Source organism: Trichechus manatus, unplaced genomic scaffold, assembly GCF_000243295.1.
Source record: "Trichechus manatus latirostris isolate Lorelei unplaced genomic scaffold, TriManLat1.0 scaffold00249, whole genome shotgun sequence".
NCBI classification, from domain to species: Eukaryota; Metazoa; Chordata; class Mammalia; order Sirenia; family Trichechidae; genus Trichechus; species Trichechus manatus.
This window is the reverse complement of record NW_004444185.1, coordinates 1,869,733-1,879,551: the sequence shown is the minus strand read 5'-3', so window position 1 is coordinate 1,879,551 and position 9,819 is coordinate 1,869,733. Positions and strand designations below refer to the sequence as shown.

Below are 9,819 nucleotides of genomic sequence, written 5' to 3'. Positions count from 1 at the left end.
ATTGTGGAGGGGGTGGTAGTGTGACTGAATTATTTCAAAATAAATGTGGAAGACCAAAATGTAAGCACCAAAGAAGAAGCCCAGCCACCCTACCCAAAGTCCCAAGAGCACCGTGGCAAGTATGTCATCCTTGGGGACAGGATTGCACTAGGTATCTCAACGTTCATCTGGCTGATGCCCTGGTTCACATCCCAGGTCACAAGTGCCCTTGAGACACTGTGGCTTCCCTTAGGGCGAGGTTTACAAACCTGAATAACTGTTAAGGGCCAGAAAGGCAGAGTATTAACAAAGATAAACTGCAAGAAGTATAATGAAATTTTATTTTTTTATGGTATCAGGTGTAACAAACATGTATGAAGCCAGAAATGGTATAATCAAATTTTATTTTTATAGGGTATCAGGTGTAACAAACATGTATGATGCCAGAGGTGGTAACTGAAAAAATATAATTTCAAGATAGAAATAATTATTAAAATTTTCCTCATTTATTACTCCTCAGATCTGAAATCAGAACTCTGGCATATTTTTCTTATGCCTCAAGATGTCAATCAACATCAGGTAGCAAATCTCGTGTGGCAATGTGTGGTACAGAGTACATCTTTGTGTCCTTTAGCAGGGAGGAAGATTTCATTTTATTTAGTTTCATAACAGAAAATAGCTGCTCACAAACATAGGTACTTCCAAACATGGACAGAATCTTTGCACAATTATTTTTATATTTAGGGTATCCTTTCCCAAGATATTTGTAGAATTCTGGTATTCCAACATCGTCATATTTAGTTTTCAGTACAGTATTGTGCTGCAATTCAGTAAGTTCCATTTGTAGCTCTTCAATCACATTATTAATATTAATTGAAAAAGGTGAACTGAACAAATATTAGCTCGTTTTCATAAAGTTTGAAATCAGAGTATGTTTTCTGGAACTCAGTCTTCAACTCTCTAACTTTTAGAATGTAGCTCAGGCCATCACTTTCATTTGCAGAAACTAGTTTCAGTGTAGGAAAGTGGGCCAGATTGTTCTTTGCCAAATGAGTTTCCCAAAGACACAATTTTTCTAGGAATGAGCAAATAGAATCATACATTTGTGTAACCACTTGCAAACGCCCTTGCAGAGAAATATCCAACGTGTTTAGATGGGCTGTAATGTCAACCAAAAAGGCTAAGTCTTTGATCCAATTTTGCTAGTAAGCTGAGGCACAGATTTTCCTTTAGAAGACAAGAAAAAGTTTCTTCCAACAGTTCAAAAAACTGCTTTAGCACTATGCCACGACTCAGCCACTTAATGTCCACATAGTGGAACAGACTTCCATACTGTGCATCTAACTCATTGAACAAAGCACTGAACTTTCTGTGGTTGGAGCCATGGGAACATAGCCAGGTTATGGTGTAAATTATGACATCCATGACATGATCCATTCTTAACTTCTTAGTGTAAAGCGATTCCTGGACAATGAGGCCATGCACAGACTTAAGCTGTGTCTTTGCAAAGCCTTGACACCTTGGATTTAAGTTTTGTAACAAGTTGTTTAATACCAACCATTGAAGAATCACCATCTGTGGTAACACTTACTAATTTTGACCAATCTACATTAAATTTTTTAAGACTTTTCTCAACACATAAAACTAAGTCATTTCCTGAGGTTGTGCCTGTCATGGGTACCATGTCTAAAAGCTCTTCAGTTACATCATAAGTTTCATCAACACCACGAATAAATACAGCCAACTGGGTGGCATTATTTATATCCGTGCTCTCGTGAGCTGCCGTAGAGAAAGCCACAAACGATTCAACCTTTTCTGGCAACTTGTCTTGTAAGTTCTCAGCCATACTGTCAGCTTGCTGAGCAGCACCATTACCAGTCAGTCTTACATTTGCAAATGCTTGTCTCTGTTCAGGGCACATAATTTCTGCTGCACTCAACAGACATTCTTTTATAAACTCACCATCTGTCAAAGGTTTTGATGCCCAGGCAATTTTTTCACTTAATACATAACTACATTTCATAGCAGCATCGCTTATTTTATTCAGGTTCAAAACCAAGTCATGTCGAAGTTTCAGTCTTTTTTTAGTGCATTAAATTTTCTATTATGCATCTTTTCGGTATATCCATTATGGTTGCTACTATGGTTTGTTTCATAATGGAGTCTTAAGTGACATTCTTTTGATACAGACAGACTTTGCATATTAAACATGTAGGAATATTCTTTATCTCCACAAAGAAATAAGCTCTCTCCCATTTTTCTTGAAACACGTGGCTTGCCTGTTCCATCTTCCGTTTTCCTACTTTTGAAAGAGATAAATAGGTACGAAATATTAAAATTTCATCTTTACTACAGGAAAAAAAGTACTACCACCTAAGAAAATGGAGTCCCTGGATGGTGCAAACAGTGAGAGGCTCAGCTGCTAACTGAAAGGATGGAGGGTTGGAGTCCACTCAGAGATGCCTCGGAAGAAACGCCTGGTGATCTATTTCCAAAAAATCAGCCACTGAAAGCTCTGTGGAGCACAGTTCTACTCTGACATGCATGGAGTTGCCATGAGTTGGAACTGACTCAACAGCAACTGGCAATTATGTAAGAAAAAAGTATTAACTCTCTTTTAAAAAAGTGTTTAAGTGTTCATAGTGTTCGTGCTGGGGAGAACCTAAGGAGCAGTGGGGATTAGAGCAAACTGGAGTTCCCACCTCCAAGGTGGTGACTGCTGCTCAACGCAGATGACAGCTGACAGGAACACAGGCCCATTGCTGCCGGATGCTCTGATGTAGCAAAGACAGCAGGGAATCTAACTAGATTTTTATGTGAAATTTCTGGATTTTTTGAAGTATTCATAACAAATTCAATCGATTTCTGTAACTACTGTGTAAGCCAAAATGTCTGCCCATCAGATTAGGCCCATGGGACAATGGCTTAAATCTGATAAAAAAACTACTGCTTGTCTTCTGAAGAGAATTAAATGTGTAATTCTAAAACCACAGGTATTGCAGCTTGCTCAAACAGAATCCTAGAAGGTATCCTAACAAGGATACTAAACAGATGTATCTACAAAGCGTTATCTCTTTTGTAGACACCAAGGTTATGATTAACTAGGACAACCATCGTTAGCTGGATATAATTTGATGATTTACACTGGATACCAGGGAAGTTGTATTTAAAAGTGCCAAGCACCCCGGACCTCATACCAGCCCCTCTCCTCTGGAACGCCACAGAAAACTCCGACAAATCTTAATCTACGGAGCTTTATGACCCCTTACCTCTCCAGAGGCTGTTCTCTGTCTCCATTTTCTGGGCCTCGCCTTTTCTCTGCAGTGTGGTCCAGAACTACGGCAAGCCCATGGATCTCCGTTCCCTGCTTCTCTTCCAAGGCTCTTTCTGCATCAGCTTGTGACTTGAATTCAATACAGGCAATTCTGCAATTGTGAGGATGGGGTGAGGGAGAAAAAAAAGAACAGGCAACGTTTAGAACCATGGACTTTTATTTTTTGAATTTGTAAATACACATATAAAGATTCAAACCGAAAAGGGTAGGTAGAGTGAGAAGCCTTCCTTCCTCTATTCCAAGCCACCTAATTTTTATCCTTGGAGGCAACATTTTGTACATACACAAGCAAATACATATGCACACCCACACACACTTTTTTAAATAGCTTTATTGAGATATAGGCGCCCTAATGGTGCAGTGGTTAAGAGCTCGGCTGCTAACCAAAAGGTCAGCGGTTCGAATCCACCAGTTGCTCCCTGGAAATCCTATGGGGCAGTTCTACTCTGTCCTATATGGTCGCTATGAGTCAGAATCGACTCGAAGGCAATGGGTTTGTTTTGTTTTATTGAGATACAATTTACAGAACATAAAAGTCACCCATTTAACGTGAACAATTCAGTGATTTTTAGTGTGTTACGGAGTTGTGCAGCTCTCACCATGATCTAATTTTAAAACATTTTTATCATCTCCAAGAGTGCCCATCAGCAGTCACTCCTTATTCTTCCTAACCCACCCTCCAGCCCCTGGCAACCACTAATCTACTTTCTGGCTCTTTTGGATTTGCCCTGTTCTGGACAGTTCATGTAAGTGGGAGCATACAGTACGTGGTCTTTTGTGTCTGGCTGCTTTCACTCAGCATGGTTTTGAGGTCTGGTCATGGTATAGCATGTATCAGCACTTCACTCCTTTGGCCGGCTGAATAGTATCCTGTTGTATGGACACACATTTTGTTTACCCATTCATCAGTTGATGGACAGTAAGGTCATTTCTATGTTTTGGCTATTATGAAAAGTGCTGCTATGCAACATTCGTGAACAAGTTTTTGAGTGCACCTATGTTTCATTTGGAGCCCTGGTGGCACAGCGGTTAAGAGCTTGGCTGTTTTGGTTAGCAGTTCAAATCCACCAGTTGCTCCTTGGAAACCCTATAGGGCAGTTCTACTCTGTCCTATAGGGTCGCTATGAGTTGGAATCTACTCGACGGCAACGGGTTTGGTTTTGGTATGTTTCATTTCTCTTGGATACATACGTAGGAGTGGAATTGTTGGGCCATACAGCAACTCAATGTTTAACATTTTGAACTGCTGAACTGTTTTCCAAAGTGGACACATCATTTTACATTCTCACCAGCAGTGCACAAGGGTTCCAATTCTTCCATATTCTTTTGACGGCCATTTTAACAGGTATGAAACGGTATCTCATTGTGCTTTGTGTGTGTGTGCTTTAGGTGAAGGTTTACATTCAATAATTTATACACAAGTTGTTCCGTGATATTGGCTGCAATTCCTGCAATCTGTCGGCACTCTCCCTATTACCACCCTGAGTTCCCCACATTTCCATTTGTCCAGTTTTCTTGCCCCTTCCTGCCTTCTCACCTTTGTCTTTGGGCTGATGTTGTTATTGTGGTCTCATATAGATGATTGTTCTAAGAAGCACTTTCCTCATGGGTGCTATTATTTATTTATAGGCCTGTCTACTGTTGCACTGAAAGGTGATCTCCGGGAGTGGCTTCAGCTCCAACTTAAAAGGTTGTCTAAGGGCCATAGTCTCGAGGGTTCCTCCAGTCTCTCAGGCCAGTAAGTCTGGTCTTTTTTATGAATTTGAATTTTGTTCTACATTTTTTTCCCACTCTAAGAGGGAGCTTCTATTGTGATCCTGGTCAGAGTAGTCGGTAGTAGCCGGACACCATCTAGTTCTTCTGGTCTCAGGCTAGTGGAGGCTGTGGTTCCTGTGGTCCATTAGTCCTCTGGACTAATTGCTTCCTTGAGCCTTTGGTTTTCTTCCCTCTCCCTTGTTCCAGATGGAAAGAGACCAATAGTTGTATCTTAGATGGCTTCTCGCAAACTTTTAAGACCCCAGACTCTACTCACCTAAGTCGGATGTAGAACACTGTCTTTATGAACTGTTATGCCAATTGACCAGGATGTCCCCCAAGAGACTACGGTCCCTAGGCTGCAAGCCCAGTAACTCAGTCCCGTGAGGTGTTTTGTTACATTTAGGAAGTTTCCATGGCTGTGTCCCCTATATGCTCTATTGTATATGTGAATATACATACAGCATATACAAACATGTATGTAGAAATATCCACAGTCAAACCTATATATGCACGTGGTCATACTCCCATACGCTCTCTTCCACTTATTCCACATACATATCTATGTATCCACTCATAAATTACTGTTTGCTCTTACTGTTGTTGCAGGATTGTGTATGTTACAGTATTTACGTCATTGCCTTTTATTCTTGTGTAACTCTCAGTGTCTTCCCTTACCTTGGTCATGTAGCGCTGACTTCTCCTGTATTGTGTATTGCTTTTCCCTTCACCAAAGCTAACATGTCTACTTTCCAGTTAGTGATTTTCCCTCCCTCCCAGTCCCACCCCTGGTTAACTATTAGAGAAAGTTTCTTTCTGTGTACAAACCTTTTCTTGATTTATTATAATAGTGATCTCATACAATATTTGTCCTTTTGCGATTGACTTACTTCACTCAGCATAATGTCTTGTGAGATGTTTCGTGGATTCGCCATTATTCTTTACTGTTGCATAGTATTCCATCACGTGTATGTACCACAGTTTGCTTACGCATTCATCTGTTGATAGGCATTCAGGTTGTTTCCATCTTTTTGCTATTATGAATAATGCTGCAATGAACATGGGTGTCCACATCTCTATTTGTGGTATGGCTCTTATTTCTCTAGGATATATACCTAGGAGTGGGGTTGCTGGATCATATGGTATTTCTATTTCTAGCTTTTTAAGGAAGTGCTATATCATTTTCCATAGTGGTTGTACCATTTTACATTCCTACCAGCAGTGTATAAGAGTTCCAATCTCCCCACAACCTCACCAGCATTTTTCGTTTTCTGATCAGTGCCATTATTGCTGGGGTGAAATGGTATCTCACTGTAGTTTTGATTTGCATCTCTCTAATGGCTAATGATTGCAAGCATCTCTTCATGTGTTTGTTAGCCACCTGAATGTCTTCTTTGGCGAAGCGTCTGTTCGTGTCTTTTGCGCATTTTTTAATGGGATTTTTTTGTTGTTGTTGAGGTGTTGCAGTTTTCTGCAAATTCTAGAGATTAGACCCTTGTCAGATATGTCATAGCCAAAAATGTTTTCCCAGTCTGTAGGTTCTCTTTTTACTCTTTTGATGAGGACTTTCGATGAGCATACGTATTTAATTTTTAGGAGACCCCAGATATCTAGTTTACCTTCTGTTGTTTTGTGCATTTTCAGTTATGTATGGTATTCTATTTATGCTATGTATTAGGTCCCCTAACGTTGTCCTATTTTGTCTTCCATGATCTTTATAGTTTTAGGTTTTACATTTAGGTCTTTGATACATTTTGAGTTAGTTTTGCTGTATGGTGTGTGTCTTAGTCATCTAGTGCTGCTCTAAAAGAAATACCACAAGTGGATGGATTTAGCAAAGAGAAGTTTATTCTCTCACAGTCCAGCAGGCTACAAGTCCAAAGTCAGGGCATCAGCTCCAGGGGAACGCTTTCTCCGTCGGCTCTGGAGGAAGGTCTGTGCCGTCAATATTGCTTTGGTCTGGGAGCTTCTCTGCGCAGGAACCTCAGGTCCAAAGGCCACGCTCTGCTCCCAGCACTGCTTTCTTGGTGGTTTGAGGTTCCCATGTGTCTCTGCTCGCTTCTGTCTTTCATATCTCAAAAGAGATTGGATTAGACACTATATAACTCGTATACCTCATCAGCATAACCTACCTCATCACAGTGATAGAATTTACAACACATAAGAAGATCACATATAACCTCATCATAGTGATAGAGTTTGCAACACGTAAGGAAATCACATCAGATTACACAATCATACAATACTGGGAATAATGACCTAGCCAAGTTGCTACACACATTTTTTGGAGGACACAATTCAATCCATGACAGTGTGAGATATGGATCTTGTTTTATTTTTCTGCAAATGGATATCCAGTTTTGCCAAGCACTATTTGTTAAAAAGACTTTCTCTTTCCTATTTAATAGATTTCAACCCTTTGTCGAAGATCAGCTGTCCATAGGTGGATGGATTACCTCTGGGTTCTCAATTCTGTTCTACTGGCCTATGTGTCTGTTGTCATACCAGTACCAGGCTGTTCTGACTACCGTGGCTGTGTAGTAGGTTCTGAGATCAGCGAGTGTGAGACCTCCTACTTTGTTTTTCTTCTTCAATAATGCTTTGCTTATCCAGGGCCTCTTTCCTTGCTATATAAAGTTGGTGATCAGTTTTTCCATCTCATTACAGAATGTTGGAATTTGGATCTGGATTGCAACATATTTGTAGATCGATTTGGGTAGTACTGACATTTTCACAATGTTATGTCTTCCTATCCATGAGCATGGTATGTTATACTGTTTATGTACGTCTCTTGGTTTCTTGCAGTAGTGTTTTGTAGTTTTCTTAGTATAAGTCTTTTACGTCCCCAGTTAGATTTATTCCTAAGTATTTCACCCTTTTGAGGGCTAATGTAAATGGTCCTGTTTTCCTAATGTCCTTTTTGGAGTTCTCTTTGCTAGTGTAGAGGAATCCAACTGATTTTTTTGTTGATCCTGTATACTGCCACTTTGCTGAATCCTTCTATTAGTTCCAGTACCTTTCTTGTGGAGTCTCTGACATTTTCTATGCATATAATCACATCATCTTCAAACAGAGATACTTTCACTTCTTCCTTACTAATCTGTATGCCCTTTATTTCCTTTTCTTGCCTTACTGCTCTACTGCTCTAGCTAGGACTTCCAGTACAATATTGAATAAGAGTGTGATAAAGGGCATCCTTGTCTGGTTCCTGTTCTCAAGGGGAATGCTTTCAGTCTCTCTCTGTTGAGAATAATATTAGCTGTTGGTTTGTACATATGCTCTTAATTATGTTGAGGAATTTCCCTTCTATTCCTATTTTGCTGAGTTTTTATCAGGAATGGGTGTTGGACTTTATCAAATGTCTTTTCTGCACTGATTGAGATGATCGTGTGATTCTTGTCCTTTGTTTTATTTATGTGGTGGATTACACTGATTGATTTTCTTGTTGTGGTTTTGACTTGAATTTCCCTGATGACTAACTATGTTGAGCATCTTTTCATGTGCATATTGGCCATCTGTATATCTTCTTTGGAAAACTGTCCATTCAAATCTTTCGCTCATTTTTAATTTGACTTTTTATTGTTAAGTTGTAAGAGTTCTTTACATATTTTGGATACAAGTCAGTTATCAGATACATGATTTGCAAATATTTTCTCCCATTCTGTGGGTTGTCTTCACTTTTTTATCATGTCCTTTAAAGCACAAATATTTTTAATTTAATAAAATCCAACTTACCAATCTTCTCTTTTATCACTTGTGCAATACTCTAACCCAAGATCATAAATATTTACTTCTGTGTTTTCTTCTAAGAGTTTTATAGTTTTAGCTCTTCCAGTTAGGTCTTCGATTCATTTTGAGTTAATTTTTGTGTGTGGTGTGTTCCCCGTTATATTTTTACATAAAGAGAAGAATACTATATGCATCGTTCTATACTTGCTTTTTTTACTTAATAAAGTATACTGGAGGTTGTTTCCCATAAGTACACAAAATGCTGCTTCATTTCTTTTTTACAGCTGCACAGTATAATATGGATCTACCAGAAATTTTTAACCAGTTTCCTACTGACAGATATTCAGGTCATTTCTGATTATTTGCTAGAAAACACAACTTTGCATGCAAACAACTATGTAATACATTATTTGCACCAATCTGAGGCTATCCGTAGAATAAATTTTCAGAAGTAGAACTGCAGGATAAAATGGTAGGTACAACTATAACTTTGACAGATACTGCTAAGTAACTAATCTTCATAGTGATTTCACCAATATCACTTCCACAACAACGTATGAGCGTGCTTGTTTCTCTACACCCTCGTCAATGCTATGGTAACACAATTTTTGATCTGTGACCATCTGATGGGTGAAAAGTTGTATATCAGTGTAGTTTTAATTTACAATTCATTTATTATGAGTAAGGATGAGTATCTTTCCCTGTGTTAAACAGCCATGTTTAGTTCTTTTCTGTGAACTGTTCATAAATTGCCTATATTTCTACTGGGCTGCTGGTCTTTTTCTTACTGTTTTGTGAAGTACGCTTTATGTATCAGGGAAATTAGCCCTCTGTCTTGATATGAATTAAATATATGTCTCCTGGTTTGTCACTTGTCTTTCTTTTTTAAACTTTATTTTATCGTACTTTAAGTGAAAGTTTACAATTCAAGTTAGTCTCTCATACAAAAATTTATACATACATTGTTATGTGACCCTAATTGCTCTCCCTCTACTGTGACAGCACATTCTTTCCTTCCACCC

General features: G+C 39.0%; 1 pseudogene; it reads right to left on the bottom strand.

Moving 5' to 3' along the window:
• Positions 1–248: 248 nt before the first annotated feature.
• Positions 249–9,819, bottom strand: part of LOC111819028 (general transcription factor II-I repeat domain-containing protein 2-like) — a 12,119-nt pseudogene continuing 2,548 nt past the window's right edge.